The 21,649-nt window shown below is 42.0% G+C and overlaps 1 protein-coding gene across 1 annotated transcript in view; it reads left to right on the forward strand.

The window, feature by feature from the left end:
- The window catches only part of TNKS (tankyrase), a 240,845-nt gene that overhangs the window by 38,635 nt on the left and 180,561 nt on the right, over nt 1–21,649 (forward strand). The gene's annotated exons all lie outside the window — the stretch shown is intronic.

The raw sequence follows: 21,649 nt of genomic DNA on the forward strand, positions 1-21,649 counted from the left end.
TGTGATGTCCTGCACCCCCATGTTCACCCTTATAGTGTAATGGTGTATTGCCTTATGCAAAGTATGTCATGTTAGATGTCTTTGGAAGGCTCATGATGTACTTATTGTTATAGTAATAAATATGTTTGTAATGTCATGTGTATGGTTATGAGGCTTCACTATGTAATATTCCCAAAGATGTGTCCTCATGGCTTGAAACATGTCCAGGCAAAACTCTCCAGGATCAAAGAGGAGTTCGCACCTCATCAAGGGTGTATAGGACAAACTCAGCTCAGCTTTAGGAACAAAGGACTGGCCTGGGCATCAAGGGAGGATCAATTGGACTCTCGAGTGAGTCACCTCTCTTCCCTTGGTCAGCTTGGAATCATGAGGAGGTGCTGCTCACTGACTCAGGCCATATAAGGACATTGTCATGTGACCCTGGGGGTGAGGGGCAAAGTCTGAGAGGGGAGAAGGTACATTATAAAAAGGGAAGACATTTGCCATGCCCACTCTCTTCCACCTCCATCTACAAACACCACCAAGCAACTGAAGTGTTGACCAAAGGGGAGCGCCTGACTGAAGGGAAGCCAGCCAGCCTGCGGTAAGAATTATCAAAGTTTATAAGGTTGCTGAAAGTGTTAAGCTTAGTTTAGAATGAATTTTGTTTTAATTTTTCTTGACCAAATCTGACTTCTTGATTTATAATCACTTAAAATCTTTCTGTAGTTAATCAATTTGGTTACCTAAAGCAGTGCATTTGATTTGAAGTTTATTGGAGACTCCACTTAGAAATTAATAGGCACCAGCCTTGCTATTCCTTCTTAATTTGACAAGCTTATATGAGCTTACATTGTTCAGTGGGCATAACTGAACATTGTAAAATGGAGATTCCTAGAGTTGCATCTGGGACTGGGGGGATTTTAGCTGAGGTCATTCTGTTGCATAATCCAAAGAGTAGCTGGCTAGAAGCACTCACTCACTTAGTTCAGAGCGGCTTACATGCTGGAGGTTGTGCGTGAACAACCCAGGAGTGGGGGTTCTCACAGCTGAGCAGAGTAAAACAGGCTCCAGGAGTGGGGGATTGGGGTGTTGCAGCAATACACCAGTCCAGATTGCACCAGGGGAATGTCACATCAATGTTTTTGAACATGAAACCTGAGATTTGACATGCATCTTAAGGACCACAAACCATTCCTCCCAGGTTTTCATTCCTTTTTTCTTCTGGAGACAGACTGATTTACTACTTCCACCAAATGTCATCTGTGACATCGGACAAATAATCATTAGAAATTGTCCACTCTGGATACTCGATTCAGTTAACTTCCTCCTTCCAATCCCTCCCACCTCCCTGTTCAGAGACTCCCTCATGATCCTATCAAGATCAGAGAGTTTCAGGCTTTCATGGAATTGGGAGATATGGAGGAGGTACCAGACTAGTTCAAGGGCAGAGGATTTTATTCCAATTATTTCCTGATACCTCAAAAGATGGGGAGTCTTTGTACAATCCAAAACTTAAGAAAGCTCAACAAATTCACAAGTTCTGCTTTTGAATGTTGATTCTGACTTTTCTAATTCCCAACCTTTCCCAGAAAGATGGTTTGCAGCCCTCAACATGAAAGATATGTATTTTTCACATTGTGATAAGATGTGTTCACATGTTCATCCTTCTGGTTCACCTTGGGAAATAACCATTTTCAATATATGGTTCTTCCAATCGGTCTGTCTACTGCCCCCTGAGTGTTTACAAAATGTTTGTATACATGAGGAGACAAAGTATTTGTTTTTCCCTGCCTGATGACTGGTTTATAAAAGCAGTGTCATGCTCTGCTTGCCAAAAGTGTCCTTGACACGTGCACCTTCTTCAAGACTCGGGGACTCAAGAGTATAACAGTGGCTGTACATGCCTTGTGCGAGACTATTGTGAGGAGTGGTGGTCTGCGTCAATCAATGGGCATGTTAGCTGCAGCAACATATGTAACCGTGTGTACTTAGCTAAAAATGAGGAGCCAATGGCTCTCAACAGTTACGTGCCAGGAGTGCACAGCATGAACAGAATTTCTATTCTAAAGAGTGGTCTAATATATCTATTCTGGTGGATGGCCCCTCAGAATGTACTGGAAAGGGTGGCATTTTGTCAATAGGGTAATGTTGAATGCTTCCAAAGCGGGCTAGGGAGCTCATTGGAGTAGTCTCATGACTCAATCTTTGGAATATTTGAGAGAAAGTTGCACATCAAATATAACTCAGAATTTTCAGCTGGGCATTGAAAGCATTCTTACCCGTCTGAAGGGCAGGGTGCTGCAAGTGGTAATAGATGACACCAATACAATATTCTACATTAAAAAGCCAGGTGGTGCTTATTCTCCCCAGCTTTGCAGGTGGACCATCAAATTATGGGAATGGTGCATAGCCCAGGATATTCACCTGATAGCAATACACCTTGGCCCTGCAAAATACAAGTACACATCAGCTAAGCAGAGATGCATTGGATTATCACAAGTGATCTCTGAAGATCTCGATTCAATAAATTTTATTTATTGATGTTGCAATCAGTTACGATGCAAAGTGTCTGATCCTTTACTGAAGAGCAGGGAGGGACAGGAGATCAGTCTCTGATGCCTGCCTTATTAAATGAAAACATTTCCTTTTGTAGGTATTGCCTCCAATTCTGCTCTTGCAGAGAGTAATAGTGAAAACAAAACAGGATGAGGCCAAGATGATCTTTAACTGCCTGCTTGGCCCATGCTGCAGTAGTACACAGATATTATCCACTTTGCCAAGGGACAGCACAGGAAGCTACCAATGGTTCCAGACTTAAAAATTTCCCCATTCTGTTGTTCCCCCAGAGCTGAACTCTATAGCTTTCTGACAGATTTTGAACGTTCAGCTGCAGTTCAGATGGTTTTAGAGAAATCAAGAAAAGAATCTACTAAATGTGTTTTAGCCTAAAATGGAAAAGGCTTATTTGGGCAAAGAATAATTGGATAAAACCTGTTTCCGCTCCATGTCAGGCTTTGTTGGAATATTTGTATCTACAAAGAGTCTCATCTCTCCATTCCTTTGATTAGAGTATGTATATCGTTGTTCCATCTGGTTTTGAGAAGTCTGTTAGTCATGAAACAGTCAATTTTTAACAGGTCTTAATTTTCCCCAGTAAAATGCTAATCCCAAATTTGGACCTGGATTTAGTACTTTCAAGATTGAGACATCAGTTTGAACCATTGAATAATTGTTTATTTCGTTTATCAATTAAAACAGCCTTCCTTATCACAGTCAAATCAGAGTGGAGGATAAGTGAATTACAGGCTCTCACAGATGATTCTCCTGTGATTCTGGCAGACGAGGTGACGCTGCCAGCTCATGCCAAGGCCCAGGTCTCACTGAACACTGACAAATGGATAGCTGGAAACCAGTCTGGCTTTACCTGTGTATGTTAGTGTAGTTAAAATTGGTTTTAGAGTTATAAGAATGCATTTAGTGTTTAGACTTTATGGAATGCATGTAGGATGCTGCGTGTATTAATGCTGCTTATAATATCTATATCCCATGGTATAAAGTAATGTTTAAACGTTTGCTCTGTAACTATAAAAATGTTTGATTGTAAATTCCCCATAGTCAGGGGAGAAGCATTGCCAAGTGTGAAATGCTAGTTCACTTCAAGAGGTGGTGTTTTCTCCCCAACAAAAGGTTACAGACATCCGACAAGCCATTGTGGATAAAAGACTTTGATTGCTTCCCCCACACACCTAAAGAGCATATGCACCGAACACCTTGTCCCATCACAATCTGCATGCTGTAGAAAGGGAATAAAAATGCCTGTTAAGGAGAGCTTATTGTTCCTATGCTGCTTGACCTCTGAGGGGTGAGAATTTCTAAGCATAAGCAAGGAGTTCTCAGCTGTTTTGTCTGTGTTAATCTTAAAGTATATATGGAATTTGCTTACTATAGAAATTTCTGTTACCTTTTGAAACCTGACTAACCCGTGTGTGTGTGCTTTCTTACCTGTTTTAACCTTGCAATAATTCTTTCTTTTTTCTAGTTAATAAACCTTTAGTTAGTTTGTTACCAGATTGGCTACAAGCGTTGTCTTTGGTTTGAGATCTGAGTATGGTTGACCTAAGGTAAATGACAGGACCTTCGGGACTGGGAGCAACCTGAATATTATGTGACCTTTTTTTTTTTTTTGTGTGTGTGTGTGTGTGTGTGTGTGTGTGTGTGTGTGTGTGTGTGTGTGTGTGTAAAGCAAGATCTGTCACATAGTCAAGCTGGCCTGGGTGGCAAGATAGACTGCAGTGCCAAAGGAAGCTGATAGTGACTCCATGGGAAGACTGTTACAGTGCTTTAGAAGTTCACACTTGTTCCTGGGATGGTGAAATCTAATTATAGATCATACAATGAGTTTGAGGTTTTTGCCTTGCTTCTTGACTGTCCGCTTTGAAATTGGCACTCTCGGTTGAGAGCCAAGACAGACAGACTCCGTTCAGTTTTTCATAAGGATAAAATGGTCCTCACCTTTAGGCTTTTTCCCAGCATGGTTTCAGACTTCCTCATTAGTTGATTCATAAACTTATTGATTTTCTTTAAATCACATATGACCTGGGGGAAGAAAGTTTGCATACATTTAGATGTCAAAAGGATTTTAGCATATTATTTTGATAGAGCCAGGGAGGTTAGGTTTCCTCAAGAGTTTGTATTGTTTCATTGTCTAGATAGGTTAGAGCTTGTATTTTAGAAGTGTACAAATTTAGCTAATGTTTCCTTTCCTGTTGGCTTAAGATCCCATTCTAAGAGAGCTAAGGCTAATTCAGTTGTCTGACTTAGACATATTCCAATAATTTAGATAGGTAAAACATGGAGCTCTGTTCATGAAGCATTATTTGCTGGACCTAGAGTTCAGATCAGAAGCCCAATTTGGGAGAGTAGTATTGCAGTTGCTTCTTAATTAATACTCCTTGTTTCACCTCTGCAATAGATCTACAACTTGTTACTCTAGCCCGAGAGTGAGACTATGCAGAGGCCACTCGAAGAAATGGAGGTTACCTGCTTGCAAATGGAGTTCTTCAAATGTACTCTGCATATTCACACTCCCTGTCCACCTTCCCTTCTTCAGATTCTTAACGTTTTGTGTTCTGAAGAAGCAGTAGAAAGGAAGTGAGGGAGTCAGAGGGCTATGCCCCCCATTTATAGCCATGCCATTAGAATGTTAAGGCATAGATAGGGAGGACTAGGACGGGGTGTATGAGCGCTCCAGTGGGCACTGCTGGTTGGGTATCGCCATCTGAGCTGCACATTGCTGCTGCATCCCAAAAGTGTCAACATGCAGCATCCAATTAGAAGAACTCAGGCTACACGTAACCTTCATTTGTTGCCAGTTGTACATAAGAATTCAGGTCTTGAGGGTTTATTTAATTAAACATACTCTAGGGCTAGGCGAAAGCTGCAATTTTGTAGCTGCCTGCACAATTCACTTTGGGTAGAAGAAATGTGATTTAGACTATCATCAAAGGTTTGAGCCTTCATGCTTCTGAAGAATTGTAATCAAAACATTAGTGGTGTTGACTTCCCAGGACTGTAACCAGCCATTAGTGGGTTTGTTAAATCAGGGAAAAAAAAAGTGACAATTTAAATGTCCAGTTTCACTAATGACTACTTTAGCAGACACCATTTAGTTGTTATGCTTATCCTGTAATCTCAAATTCTTGGAATTCTCCATGGGTGCCAAAAGCTCCAGCTGTCTTTTATCCAATGACTGAAACATCTACTTCTTCCTTTCTTTACCTGACAGTTTTGCCAATGCAGCTGTGTGTTGTCAATATAAAGTTTTTTCATATAAATAAAAACACAATTTTAATTTAAACTGAAGTGTCTATAGAATGTGCTTGTGCTACAGTGGTATGCTATAGAAGCCAGAGACCATGCTGCATATTAGGGGGCAGCTTGCTGTGGAGTTCATGGGCCCTTGAACATACTGAAACGATTATTGGGCCACATTCTGCACAGCTGTAGAGGAGAACTCACTTCCTAATCTTCATTCAAAAGAGAATGTATTTGAAAATGGTTTTAGTTTGTATTTCTGAAAACTACACTTGCAATCCTGTTTGAACTGTGCCTTATCAGTGATAACCAACTAAAATGGAAAATTAATTTGATAAAATCTTCCATAGCAGAAAGAAAACAATAGTATTTGCTTCCTCTTAACTAGGGTTCCTAGACGCTATGGTGATGCAAACAATTTCATTAAATCCAAGGAAGATCAAGGCTTTGTGTTGTGTTTGTGTTGGTTGGGCAATCTACCAGTCCAGTGATTCTTTATCTGAGGGCAGAAGGATCCTAACATATTGTCTGTAGCCACTTGGGCTTTCTGTCCTTAATACTTAATGACCTGGTGTTGGCAAGCAATTTCACAGCTACTTCCTACAGGCTTGTCTCATTCACCAAATTGCTGATCAGGATGTAAATGGAACCTGCTTATAGGGTGCTGTTCTGAGCAGCTGTTGCGTAGCAGCATTTGTGGGAGGTGGTAGGGTTGAGTGGTTTGAAAATACTAGAACATAGAAGCAGAAAAGTTGTCTTGCCAATGTTGTGGGAGATCTGGAGGTACTATGTCTAGTTTGGAGTTTTTTGCTTGTTAATCTGAGTTGGCTAACAAATGGTGCAGTATCTGGTGCCCGTAGCTTACCTTAAGACACAACCTATGGAAACAGTAATGTCTTGAGACAAAAATGTTTGTGGAATGTTCAGACTAGCATTCATAATCGTTTTAGCTAACTCAGTTTAACTCATGAGATCAAAAACTCTAGTCTGGATATATTGCAAGGGGGAAAGTAGGTGAGAGAGAGAGAGAGAGTGGTGAGGTTTTAACCTCTAGTTCTGCAGAGGAGATAGAAGAGAAATGGAGAAATTAAAAAAAAAAACCAAAAAAAAAACCTGCTTAACTTTAAAGTATCGACCGATCCAATTGACGATCTGCATAAAAAGAAACAATTGCTGTTCAATGGCTGCTGTAGCCAAAGTAAGTTCTGAGGGTTTGGGTGAAAGGATGTTTGACTGCCATTTGTCTGTGGTTTCCCTCTTCAGTATAGAACAGACTTAAAGACCTTGTGCAATACAAGCTCTGGCAGCTTTTTGGGATGAAACTTTTTGTCTTGGACAACCTGTGCAATAACTGAAGCACAAAAATCTTAGGATTTAAAAATATGTGTGTGTGTGTGTGTGTGTGTGTGTGTGTGTGTAAGACAAGCTTAAAAAACACTGTGTATTATCAATACTGTACTAATGTGTTTTACAGTCTAAAATACATTAGCTTGGGAAAGTCTTTTGGACCTTTTTTAAATTGTTCCCCTTGGCCACAGGAAAAACACTAAATTCTATTGAAATGTATTTGATGCTTTAAAACTGACTTCTCCCATCACCCTGACTGTTTTGATAATGCAGTTATATACTTCCAGTGTAAAAATCTGCGGCATATAGACAACTGAGAAAATGGAGGGAGGCAATGCAAAAATCTTCTTTTAAACTAGTCTATGACATTTCTCCAGAAACGCTAAACATTTCTAACATATCACTCTGTTCTTAACAGCAAACAGGGCAATGTCTTGTTGTGAGGTGATACACTAAGCTCTGAACTAACTTGCATCTCTCTCATAACCCAGTCTTTGTGTGTTAGTAATGCAGTGTGTGTGCGTGTGTGAGTGAGCGCACCCCAAGTGTCATTAGTGGCTAGCAACTTCCAGTAACTGAAGATACTTCAGTCTCTGAAAAGATCTGTTCTCACTCACTTTACCAAAAGAGGAGAGGAATATTTTTTCAAGGAGGCCTTTTTAATGGTTAATAATTGTACTGATTCCCAATTGGTATTAATTTAATGAGCTAGGGGTAGTAGGGTTCTTGTCCCACAATCGGGTTCCACAGAATTAAAACTGGCAAGTTCAGTGTCTTGTAGGGAACCTTGGGATGCATGGCAAAGATACTCTCACTGAGGGCAAAGCATAGCTGTGGCTCTTTTTATTAAAACGATCAGTAAAGACAGGAAAGCTCCAAATCACATAAACAGGTATCAGAAATACAGTATTAGGGATATCTTTGGTGTCATTCCCTGCATATTCTTATATACTTGTATACTCTCACCCTTCCTTGGCGATCTGGGGTGAAAGACAAAGGACCAGCCCTGGCTCTAGCATGCCAAATGAATCCAAAGGTTGGTGGTAGATAACAAAGAGCTGAAGGATGGAAAGCTAACCGCCGCACATAGTGGCTTGGCCTTTTAGAGAGGGTGGGCAACGATCATGAATATTCATTCTGATGCCTGGTCTTCCATGTCCAAATGTAACTTCCTCACCCTTAGAATATGGAGGTGCACTTATTTTATAGGTAACACTGGTTCCCAATCTGTGGCCTGGGGGTCAAAAGTGGCCCGCGGCTCCCCTCTTGCTGGCTACAGAAGGGATCCACTGCCGAAGGACCCAGGCGGAGCACATTTCCCTAGGCGCTGGGGTCCCTGCTGGGGCCAGAGGGAGGGGAGCACTGATCTCCCATCCCCCTGGCTGCGGAAGGGACCTACTGCCTAGGGACCCAGGTGGAGCACATGGGGCTACAGGACGCATGTAGTTTCCCTGCTGCAGCCAGGGAGACGGGAGATCAGTGAGGCAGCAGTGTCCTTGCTGAACTCCTTCTGTCTGGCTGCAGTGGGTGGGGGCTGCTAGCAGAGACTGTTGGCCCTTCAGGGTTGTAAAAATGATATCTCTGGCCCTCGAGCCAAAAAGGTTGGGAACCACTGGGTTAACATATTAATGCCTTTGAGCCCATTATCATGTGTCATCTATTGCTAAAGCAAACTTGTGGTTAGACATCTGCCAGCGATTCTATCCTAAAAGATCCAAGCCCAGTATCAGTTCAGTGTTCCTGCGTGACTGGTATTGTTATGTACTAGCTTCCTCTCTTGAGCAAGATATTACCCTAGATTTTGAGGAACTGGGAACCGTTGGCCCATTTGATCTATGCTAAGAGCCATAGGCCTCCGTTACTTACACTAACTTGCTTAAGTCATTGTCTTACAAGATACAGGCCTGTCGGTTCCTTGCATTACTGCTGAGTAAAATATAGGCTAAGCTAGCTATATGGGCTACAGAGCAGGTGTCATCAATATAATTTAAGATTAGGAGCATGTGTAACATTTCTTATTACTCTAGAGCTGTAAATCTCTAATAATCTCTGTAAATAATTCTGTAAATCAGAATGTCTAGCTGCCTTCTTGAAGGGGTAAAATGGAGGCTAAGAACTCTCCAATCCAAGCTCCCTTTGGAATTGTGTTTTAATGTAATAAAGGCTGTTATTGTTTGAAGCCTCTGTCCAGTTACTTCACAGCATAGCTTAGGTAACATTTGTTTTAAAGGCACAGTTGTTCACATAGTACCGCACAACCACCACCCTCAATTTTTCCTCCACCCCTTCAGGAAAGTGTGAGAATGATAAATCTTGCAGCCTATCTTGGACCAAGGAGGAATGGGCATTCCAGAGGAGTGAGCCACTCAAAGAAAATTCCTGGATCACAGTTCTCTTCCTTTAAACCATGACTTAGATTGAGTGCCTCTCCTGATCATCATTGCTCTGTGGGCTAGATGCAGGAATCACTAGATGAAATTCTCTGTTCGGTTATTTATAGATTTTTAGGACCAGGAGGGACCCTTGTGATTATCTAGTCTGACTTCCTGTGTACAGTCCAGAGAACATCAACAAAATTATTTGTGGAACATATCTTTTAGAACATTTAACCTTGATTTAAATATTGTCAGGGATAAAGAATCTACCAGTGAAATTGTTCTAGTAGTTAATTACTCTTACTGTTATGCACGACGTCAGACTAGATGATCACAAAGGTCCCTCTTGTCCCTAGAATCTATGAATAAGGACTCTGCTGAATTATGGCAGTTTTTGGATTTAGTGATGATACTTTTCCTTAAGGCTATATACAAGCTCCATAATCACATTGCCTCCCAAATTAACTTCATAGTGAACAGAGTAGTAGCAAAGATGACCTTGCTCAAACATTAGATATATAGTGTCATCCAGCCAGGACTTAGTTGTACTTGCAAAGGTGGGAGCTCACTTGTGAACAAGTCATGGATAATAACTTGATTAGCTATAGCTCTTGCACTGCTAGTCATGAACTGAAGAATAAGATGAAAACCATTCTGCAGACAACCCATTGGTCTTGAGAGAGAGCACAGTTAAAGAAAATGGTACAGAGATAAAACATCTGAGGCTTATGCAAAATAAAAAGAATTTTTAAAATGCCTTTCCCTGTCTTCTGTAATAGAGATTGATGGGTTGGATTCCAACTTCCTTGGCAGACTAATAAATCTGTTCCATTGCTATTTGACATCAATTCATACTTTCGCTAAGCATTGTTTGATGGCATGATTACTACCAGTTCAGATAAATCCTTTTTCTATAAACCAGTAAGACAGGTGCTGAGCAGTGAGAGCTGATTTTTTTGCATACTTTAAGGGGTAAATTCTCCCTATCCTCTCCACAGGCCAGTTTTGCTTTTAGTCTTGGTAACCCGTCAAATTGGGATTAGTAGAGCTGAGACACAAAACAATGAATTTCGGACAAGGAATTGCCCTACTTGGAACAGAAAAGTTTCAGAATTTCAATAGTTTTCAGTATAGAAATAGTTTGGGGTAAAATACCTTGAGTCTATGTCAAAGAATGAATTCCATTTGGACTGCAATATATTGTTTGGATGCTTTCAAAATGCTGAGAGAAATGAGCCTTTAAATCTTCAGTTAAATATAGTTTGGGAAAAAGTGATACTCAGAGCTAGTACCTCGATTTATGTGCTGCCAGGTCCTGGGTTAACGAAGTACAGCATACCTTCTAGATATAATCTTCTAGAGAACAGTAGTAGAAGGTAATTTTATACTGTGATTCAAAATGAATTTAGCAAAAATGTCACCACCTTCACAGCTAGATCTTCAGGGAGTAGGCTAGATTGCATCTTGACAATGCCGTTTTCCTGAATCACCATATTGCATTGGTGGGTAGGGGGAGAAACACCAATTTAGTTTGTGTGACAATGCTGAAATAGTCACTGGCCTGTAAAGTGATTTTAGTTTCTTATAAAATTTCAACCTGTTATCTGTAGATGTCATAGATTATAAAGCCAGAAGGAACCACAGTGATCATCTAGTCTGAACTCCTGTATAACACGTGCCAGAAAAATTCCCTGAATTAGTTCCTGTTCGAACTAGAGCATATCTTTTAGAAGACAAATCCTATCTTAATATAAAAATTGCCAGTGAGTGAGAATCCACCACAACCCTTGGTAAAATGATCTAATGGTTAATTGCCCTCACTGTTAAAATTTTTTGCGTCTTATTTTCAATCTGAATTTGCCTACCTTCAGTTTCCAGCCATTGGAGCTTGTTATATCTTATATCTTTGTTTAATTGAAGAGCTCATTATCAAATTTCTGTTCCCCATGTACCGACTTACAAGCTATGGAAAGTCACCCTTTAAGCTTCTCTTTTGTTAAACTGAATAGATGTAGCTCCTGGAGTTAACAGTGTGATGTTGCTGTGAAAAAGGCAAATATTTTGGGATTTATTAAAAGGCGTGTCATAAGTAAGACATAGAAGGTAATTGTTCCGCTAGCGCTAGAGAGATGTCAGATGGAATATGGTGTCCAGTTTTGGGCACCACTCTCTAAGATGTGAACAAATTGGAGAGTGTCCAGAGGAGAGTGACAGTGAAAAAGGGCTTAGAACACATGACTTGTAGGGAAAGGTTGAAAGAATTAGGCATGTTTAGCCTGGAGAAGAGAAGACTTGGGGGGGGGAGGTCAAGTGGCATGGTAGTTTACATATTTGAATGTTATGGCAAGTTCAAATATGTAAAAGGTTGTTAACAAAGAGGACTGTGATCAGATGTTTTCCAGGTCCACCCAGGATAGGACAGGAAGAAATCAGTTTAATTTGCAGCATGGGAGATTTAGGTTGCACATAAGGAAAACCTTTCCAACTCTAAGGATTAAGCCACCTGGAACAGACTACCTAGGGAGGGTGCAGAATCCCCACCTTGCGGGTATTTAAGAACAGGTTTGAGAAATACTTGTCAGGGATGCCTCAGCACAGGAGGATGGACTTAGATGACCTTTTCTTCAAGACCTGAGTTTCTATGGTTGTCATTCTCAGCTTTAGCTGTTTGTTATTGCTGCTTTATATTTAGTTGTTAATGATAGACATCACTTTACAAAGTTTTTATAAAATATTCTCTGCTATAAACTTATACAAGGCCTCAACCAATTAGCAACATTTTGAAGAAATCACTTTAAGTTGGAATTTAGTATTAGAAAAATTAAGCAAATATCAGTGACTCAGATTCTCTGATTTGCATGAAGTCAAAACTTATGCAGTCCCTTTCCCAAGCACAGGTTTAAGAAATATGTTCACAGTACTTGCTGTAGTTGCCATGGTGTTTCCCAACGTCAGGGTGAAACTGGCCCAGATTATTAGGTTAATGTTTCTCCATCTGTTGCTGGGAAATACGGTGGCTAGAGAGATGTTTTGGGATGGATGAGGGAGAGGGGAAATAAATGGAAGTAATGAAGGCTATGTGTATATAGCACCGTGCCTTTTTCTTTTTTTTCTTTTTGCTGTGTACCCTAAGAAAAAAGAAAATCCCCTCCCTCCAATTCCCTCTCCTCCCACCAAGGAAAAAATGGAGAGTAAACTAAAGGAGGTTGGTGATGGGGAGTAGGATGCACACGAGGCATTGACCAAAGATCATTACTAATAAAATTAAGATATTTGAAGGAGAAGAGAAATGAACAAAATCTAAAGGAGCTAAAAATGTACTATGGAAAACATGCTGAAGACTGATTTAATTCAATCTATTTTATGAACAACAAAACCAACTAGTTTGGAATAAAATTACGTCATAGGTATTCTAATCAAGGAAAGAAATACATTACTTTGAAAACCACTTACTTAAGAATGGCATACTGGGTCAGACCAATGGTCCATCCAGCCCAGCATCTTCCGACAATGGCCAATGCTGGGTGCTACTGAGGGAATGAATGGAACAGGCAGTCATCAAGTGATCCATTCCGTCATCTATTCCCAACTTTGATCAATAACCCTAGGGACTGTTGTGTTTCTAGATCACAAGTGTCTTGCTAAACACTACACCTTGTTGGCCAGTAGCCACTTGTGTACTTCTAGACTTCACCTGGCTCAGACAAAATCCTTGTATGACAAATACTGGTACTAAATGAATGCAGTGGAGAATAAGAATTTATGCCCAATTTGCCCTGTGCACCAGGCCATCATTTTTCTGATGTCCCCATTAGTTTATGCAGGGTTGTGGAAATTCTTTTATAGTTAAGATAAGCTTCTGAATGAGTCAATGCTGTACTTCTGTACTGAAATTGCAGCTAGCTCTAGGATGCTGTGAGGTAGGCAATTGTGTATAATTTTGTTCCATTCCTGGCTGTGCCACAGACTTTCTAGGTGATGCCGAGTGAGTCATTTAGATTAAAATTTCACAGTTGACCACTCTCTGTTGCTTGCTTCTGGTTGCCCAACTTGGGACATCTGCAAATCAGGCATCAGAAGTGCTGATTGCGCATAGCTGTAGCTAATGTAAATAGTAGTTGTGGATGCTCAGCAGTTCTCGACAGCAAGATGGTGCATTCTGATAGATGAGCACAGTGTTGGAATTCAATAGTCCCTGTCTCTGCCAGTAGTTCACAATATGGCCATGGACTCTCTTATTTCAGATTGAGGGTCTTAAATAGCTTCATCTTAAATTGATGATAAAGTGTGAATGAAAACAGATGTAATTATTTTGGTGAAAGTCTGTGTGTAAGACAGGCCTGTAGAGATTCTCTTTCACCGTACTGCACTACTTCCATTTTTGTTGTCTTGTAGTTACTTGGGAAAGTTTTCACTTCCTCTATATTTTCCCTTGTAAATAAAGTGTATGTGGATTATTGGTTCCTCCATTATTGAAGTGTCAGAAGAGTGTATGTACAAGGTATCAGGCTAGTCATAGGGAAGTACTGGGTCAGGGTACAAGCACAAGCTCATCATCCTTGGTGCTAGAGTTGGTGCACATTAACAGGCATGGCCAGGTGTGATTGCAAAAAAATGGCCTCAGGAAATGCAACAACAGTGGGCTCCTCTTGCTGAAGAAATGCACTGAACATGACCTCCTCATCACCAATACAGTCTTCTGCTTGTCAAACCATAACAAAACATCTTGGATGCATCCATGCAAGCACTGGCATCTCATTGAGTATGTCATCATCAGCAGAAGAGACGCAGGATGTTAGAGTGACAAAGACCATGAGAAGCGCAGAATGCTGGACTGATCACAGGTTTATAGTCTCCAAGCTGAATATCCAAATACATTCTAATAGACGACCACAAGGTAAAAAAAGCACCCAAAAAGCTTAATATCTCCAAATTGATACAGGAGAATGTGAAACAGGCTTTGTTGAAGAACTGTGTAACCAACTTGTAATAATTGATGTGAACACCAATAACATCGAGGAAAATTGGTCATCCTTTAGAGATCCTGTACTCAACTACAGCCAGCGCCCTTGGTTCCATCATGTGTAAACATCAAGGTTGGTTTGAAAACAATACTGATGTAGGGAGACTGTTGAATGAGAAACATCAGCTTCATAAGGCCTGTTTAGGAGACAGCACTTCAACATCATCAAGAGGACTGCCCAACGCAAACTTAGAGAGGTGCGGAACTCATGGATGAGCAACAGGGCAGATGAGATTCAGTCCTATGCAGACAGTAATACTATGAAGAACTTCTACGATGCTCTGAGGACAATCTATGACCACGTTCATCAGGGACATCTCCAATATTGAATGCTGATGGCACCACACTGCTCACTGACAAAGAAAAGATGGGCGGAACATTTTAACAACATCCTCAATCAACAATAATTTATTAGACGGTCAACTGCCCCAGATAGATATCAACATATTTCTTGCTGATCCCCAACGCTGACTGAAACCTGCTGTCAAATGGTAAAGTACCTGGAGCAGATGCTATACCAACGGAAGTGTATAAGGCTGAAGGCTTGCACATGGCTTTGAAACTAACTGAATTTTTCCAGTCAATGTGGATGCAAGGAACTATATCCCAAGAATACAAGGATGCATCCATCGTTCACTTGTATGAGTGGAAAGGTAGCAGATAATCCTGCAACAACTATCGTGGCATCTCCTTGTTCTCAACAGCAGGCAAAGTTCTCACCAGAATTCTTCTGAATCGCCTTGTGCAACACATTTTCCTGAAGCCACACTGCCTCTCAGGCAGGTTGTGGGACCATAGACACGATGATGGCAGCTTGTCAACTTCAGGAGCAATGCCTGGAACAGAACTCCCACCTGTATGTGACTTTCATTGATTTGACAAAAGTAGTTGATATAGTCAGTCGGAAGGGCCTTTGGAAGATCATGGCAAAGTTTTGTTGCCCGGAGAAATTCATCTTAATTGTTCGGCAATTCCATGATGGTATGCTTGCGTGTGTTATGGATGACGTTGAGTCATCTGAACCATTCCCTGTCACCAGTGGAGTCAAGCAGATGTTTTCTGCCATGCTTACAAATGCCTTTTGTGACTGCGGCAGTGGGATTGGCATCAGATACCGGACTGATGGCAAGCTTCTCAATCTGAGGAGACTACAGGCAAAGACAAAGGTTCAGGAAGTGGCTGTTCATGATCTTCTGTTTGTTGATGATTGTTCCCTGAATGCCAAATCTGAGTCTGATGTGCAGTGGAGAATAGACTATTTTTCTTCAGCTTGTGACAATTTTGGTCTCTCAATCAACATCAAGAAGACAGAAGTGATGTACGAGCCTGAACCAGGGAAGCCTTATGTAGAGCCTACTATCACAGTGAATGTCCAAGTGCTTCAGGTAGTGGACAAGTTCACCTATCTCGGCAGTACACTGTCTCATGCAGTTCATATCCATGATGAAACCAACGCAGAATTGCCAAAGCAAGTGTGGCCTTTGGCAGATTGCATACAAATGTGTGGGATCACAGAGGCTTTAGTTAACAAACAAAACTGAAGGTCTACAAAGCCATCTGTTGCCAACTGTGAGGTATGCATGGTGTCTGTACACCATCCAGGTTTCCCATGTTATAAAGCTGAATCACTTTCACATGGGCTGTCTGAGGAAACTGATGAAGATGAGATGGCAAGACACGGTTCTGGATACTGAGGTTCTCATACGGGCAGGTATTCCAAGCTTCCATACTCAGTTGATGAAATCACAGATGAAATGGGCAGGCCATGTCACCAGAATGTCAGATGAGCAACTGCCAAAGAAGATCTTTTGTGGTGAGCTAAAGGAGGGAAAGCGCTTTCAGGAAGGTCAGAAGAAATGTTTCAAAGACTCCATCCAGTTATCCTTGAGGCGTTTCAACATTGACTCAGAGTTTTGGGACGATCTCACTCAGGATCTTTCTACTTGGTGAAGTCTCAACCATGCTAGAGCCACATTCTATGAGCAGAGGAGAACTACTGAGGCAGAGCAGAAGCGCCAGCAGCGTAAATCTCGTAACAGCAGCATGTCCGCTGTTAATCTAGTAACCCATAGTGGCATCTCTTGTTCAGTGTGCCACAGACAATTCAAAGCCCAAATTGGCCTGATGAGCCACTCGCATGTTCACAGAAACCAAACCAACCAGTGATGTCATGGTCATCTTTGAACTATAAGGACAACAAAACCTCCCCCCCAAAAGCTGGGTCAGTGATACTTGAAGCCACATCAGGAGGCACAGAAGGGTTCCTGACTCCCTGGAACAATCTGGTGGAGATACCACCAGTTAGTAGCTAAGAACCCAAAGGAGAGCAACATCCATTAAGGTCTCCAGTTAATGATGAGCTGCCCTTAGAGGTATGGTGACCCGTAAACCGCCTTACATTGTTGGAGGCATTGCTGGGACTGTGAAAAGGAAAAAAAGATAACCCTCTCCCTCTTATCCCCTCTGTTCATCCTCTTCACACCACTCTAGGACCTGTTCTCTATTCATGTGGATTAAGTAGATCCACAACAGGCTGTAGGTATTCTTGCTAAAGCCTCCCACCACCACAGAGTACAGCTTGTACAAGCTCTGGCTACAGTAAAGGCACTGGGGATGGCCACCTTTCATGGCAGGACCCAAAACAGGTGTTTTGAGTTTGATGTGCAGATAGTATCCAGTGAAATAATTATGGATGAAGAGGGGATGCAGTGGACTCTACAAACTGTAGGTGCTAAGTCCCTCATGCCCCTACTCCATGGGATGAGACATCTGCTTTTCAAGGAGTAATTCAGTGTTTGCTCCAGAGAATGGGAAGGAGGGAAGATCTGAAGACTCTGTATAGTCCTGACTCATCTTCTAATCCTCTGACAGAAGATTTATTCCTGAAGGCCATTACCCAGGCAGTGGGACAAGTTGTAAGCCTGGAAGCTGTCTTCACAGTGAAACAGCACTCTCTAATGTCTCCCTGTATCGGCCACTACTTGTAACACCAATGCCCCTGAGTGCGTCATCGGCAACATGAACCAAACCTGGGATCGCTTGATCTTAACGCATGAGCCTCTAATGTGTAAGCTAAAAGGCATATATCTGCTACAGCCTCAGTTGACAGTCTCATCAATCTCTAGCTGGCCTAGCCACCACTAGAGGGGGACAGAGTGCCATAGTGAACAGGCATGGCTTACATCTAAAATAGCAGTTAGTTGGAATGGTGAATTCCATTGTGTTTCATTATATAGGGAATGGCTATCTCAAATTGAACATGTATCTTGACAATCTACAATATGTCTGTGACATATTAGGTAAAAAATTTACCAAGACACCACTTATCCAGATTCTAAACATCCTAATTTTAGAAGTCTGTATTTAGGATGTTGTGTCCCGTGTATTGGAATGTTCTCCATGGTTCTTTAAATCTGAAGCTATTCTTGATTTGCAAGGCATCTAAGTTGAAGTGGAAGTGCAGTACACTAATGCCCTGGACATCAAATCCCAGGTTTCTTTTTTGTCAGTGTTCATGTTGGTGATGATGCTGGTCAAGTTGCTGTTCATATGCAAGATCATATGCAAACTATGTTAAAAGAACATTAATAAAGTTGCAAAGTCAAGGATTCAAAAGTTAAGAAATGCCAGTATTGAGGTTGCCCGTGCAACCTGAATTTGGCCCCTTTGTGCATATGCATTAAGATGCAGTCTTTAATTGTGATTGCATACTAATTTTTTCCCCCAGAGGACGTTCGCCTCATTCAGCGCAGAGGCTGGGACCTGCTCTGGGAATGAATTATGTAGTAAAAGTGGTTGTTGTCTGTAGGACCCCTGTTGCTGAAATTGGAAGGTATGTGGTGAGTGAGATAGAAGACTGCAGGAGGAGAAAAGCTGGTCTCGTGGTTAAGGTATCTGAGAGCAATGAGATGCAAACTTTGCCAGGAGGCTTCACAGATGCCTACTGGCAGTAGAAAAAGAGAGACTCAGAAATTTTGTGTTCCATCCTAGGTTCTGGAGGGGAGAATGGGGAGTATACTCCAACGGTCATAGACCCTTCTGTACTTGTCATCTCCGGCCTGTCCCTGTTCCACTCTCCCCATCTAGCCAGTCCTAGTGTCCATACACCCACCCCGCCCTTCCCTGGACAACTCCTCTCATCATAGACCCAGTCTCCTTTCCCAGCCAGCCCATTTCTCCCACCCCAGACTCCCTGTCAGAATTCCACTTGCTCCCCCAACCCTGACTGCCAATCTCCCTGTCCCCTCCAATCTTGTCCTCCTTGTCTCAGTCTTCCTGCCTAGTGAGTTCCAGTCCCCGGCCTCCAACCTCCTCATCTGATCTCTCTCTCTCCCTGTTCTACTCCCCGCTTCTCCCCTCCAGTTTCAGTACCCTCTCCCTGGCTCGTTGTACCAGTCTACCCCCTTTCCCAGGTCCAGCTCTTGTCTCCTCTGTGTTTGAAATGGTTTGCTTTTTCCTCCATGATTCCTGGACCTAGTGGGGGGAGCATTGACAGTGCAGACTCTCTCACTTCTCTGTTTTTCTGCCAGGTGCAGGGTCAGCGGTTGCAGGGAAACTAACAAAAGTTTCTGTTTGAGCACATGCTAACTAAGGTGTTTCAAAGGCTCATAATGTGGCCAAATTTTGAGTAGTTCTTTGAGTGCTGGCCCTTTTGTGGTTTCCATACGTGGGGTTTGAAGCAGTATCTGTCAGTCCATGCATCGTGCACATGGTGCGTCTACGTTCTTATGAGGCTGTGCGGGTTGACGTCCTTCTAGTTCCCTCTTACCACTGCATAGCCAGAGTCGGAACCCCTCTTCCTCCTTGTTTTTTGAACTGTGTAGCTTCTCTCTGTTGGAATAATACTGATTTTATAGCTCGTGGTATGTAGTTTTTTCATTTGTAGTTGATGATAATTCGTAGTTAGCTAGCTTCCCGTTACTTTACCCCATATGGGGCTTCCCACCTGTTGCGGAGGGGCTACGCCCTGGCAAGCCGGTTTCAGAAACTGTGCTTCGTGCCCATGATCTTTCTCAGTGAGCAACGAGCATCATTGCTGCCTTTATTGCCTTGGGGAAGCTCGTGTCGCCCGCTACTTCATCTGCCGCTCCTTTCCACCATAGACCCGTGAGACTCAGGAGCTTAGACTCTGTAGACACCTCAAGGAGAAATGTGGCACCGGCAGATCTACCAGAGAGCCGAACCTCACCATCAGTGAGAGTTTCTCCAAATGGAGCAGGAGCAGCACCAGCACCACCAGTGATACTGGTGGCACCGACAGAGCCCCACTGTGCTTATAAGAAGTACAGCCATGGGCATTAGGGCGGCTCCCTGAGAGAGACCACCTCAAAATGCAGTGTTCCCTCCCTGAGCTGCATGATGATTAGGCTGTTCCACCTCCCAAGAAGTCTAAGACAGAGCACAAGAGCAAGCAAAGACCAACCGGCGTTGTTTTCAACCTCGGTCACTGGCTTACTATACCATTGCAGCAGCAACGGATGCAGCAGTTGGCCGTGCAGTCCTATAGACTCTCATTTCTACCAAGCCTTTACTCCCGTTCCACACTGAATACTGCTTGCTACACTACCCACGTATAGAATCCACATAGGGACCAACACTTGAAGAAGAAATTGAGGTTATTTGCTGTAGCTGGAGATTCTTCGAAATGTGTGGTCCCTATCTGGATTCCATCCCGCCCCTCGTCTCATGTGCTGCGGCTCTATGCCTCTTGGTAAGAGGGACCTGGAAGGAAGTCAACCTGCACAGCCTCATAGGACCTCAGACGCATCACATGGCCACCATATGATGTACATGTGGGCCTATGGATACTGCTGACAGCTCCGGCTCCAGGGTATGGCGTGCATGCACATATCCAGATAGGGACCACACATCTCGAAGAAACTCCAGCTATCGCAAGTAATCTCTATTTTCCTGCCGAGAACAGCAAACGGCACAATCCTAACACCAGGACCCATGTCCCCCTGCCACATTTCAAGTCCCTGTTCTAAAGCATGAAAGTGATAGAGCTTTTCAAAAAACATCTGTATGAATTTAACATGTGCAAATCAACGTTTTTCCTTAATCTTATTTTTTGAAATAGATAAACTACTTTTGTTGAAACTTCCACCCCAAAATTAAGAATGAGGCATAGGCCTGGCATAGGAAAATTCAATCTGAATGTTTAAAGTTAGCAAAGTTATAAACAACTAAAACCAGGGTCTCATTATGGGGAAGTGTCAGGCAAACTTCAGTGTAGGTGATGCTCCTAGCACAGTCTACAGTAAAGCAGGTGTGTGTTTTTTGGGTTTTTTTTAAGAATCTCTTACTGGTTAGACATAATTATTACTGACTAGTTTTTTTGCTGGATCACATTAACTTTCTCTTTCTTGAATCCTGGCAGTTAAATGTTTGGGATTTTTTTTAGTTGCAAGATGAAATATCTCCCAATACTTTTTCATCCTGAATCCATTATAGTCTTGCAGCTTCACGACAAGCATCGTTACTTGAGCTGCTCCAAATATCTGCTTTTCTTCTTACCTATAGTGTCTTTGAGACTGATTCTCCGCTGTATTGGACACTGTGTTATCATTCATACCTGTGTAAAGTGGGTCTAAAATGTCATTCAGAATTGGTAGCATTTTACTTACTTTGCACAGTATGCAGGGCAGTGGAGAATTGGGCTCTTTGTGTTTAATATTTGATGCTGGTGTGTAGACTTCGCTATTTGTTATCCCATTCTTTAGGAAATGTTTTGGTCTTTGAAAGTAAAATGTCTGAACTGTGTTATCACAGTTATTTCTGATTAAGATACAAGTGTGGAGTGTCTATTTCCAGTTTCTTGTAAGGGCTTGTATACATGATAATTCACTGTATCAATATCCTACATGCCATATGGTTGTATACTGCCCTCTGCGTCAAATATTTGTATGTAATTGAATTTTTTATTTCAGTAGAAAAAAATATTGTGTAGGGTAATAAGTTCTGAGCATCCAGACTGCAGGGTACCAGAATACCTACTTGGTACACTTCTTGGACAGACAGTATGTTGTGGTAAGGTTTATCTGTAAATGGGGAGCTACTGAAAGGTTTGAGCATTACTACTGCTAAGAGACGGGAAGGATCTGGATAT

This window comes from Emydura macquarii, unplaced genomic scaffold, assembly GCF_026122565.2.
Source record: "Emydura macquarii macquarii isolate MOO-44397 ecotype Brisbane River unplaced genomic scaffold, CSIRO-AGI_Emac_v2 contig_1790, whole genome shotgun sequence".
Classification (NCBI taxonomy): Eukaryota; Metazoa; Chordata; order Testudines; family Chelidae; genus Emydura; species Emydura macquarii.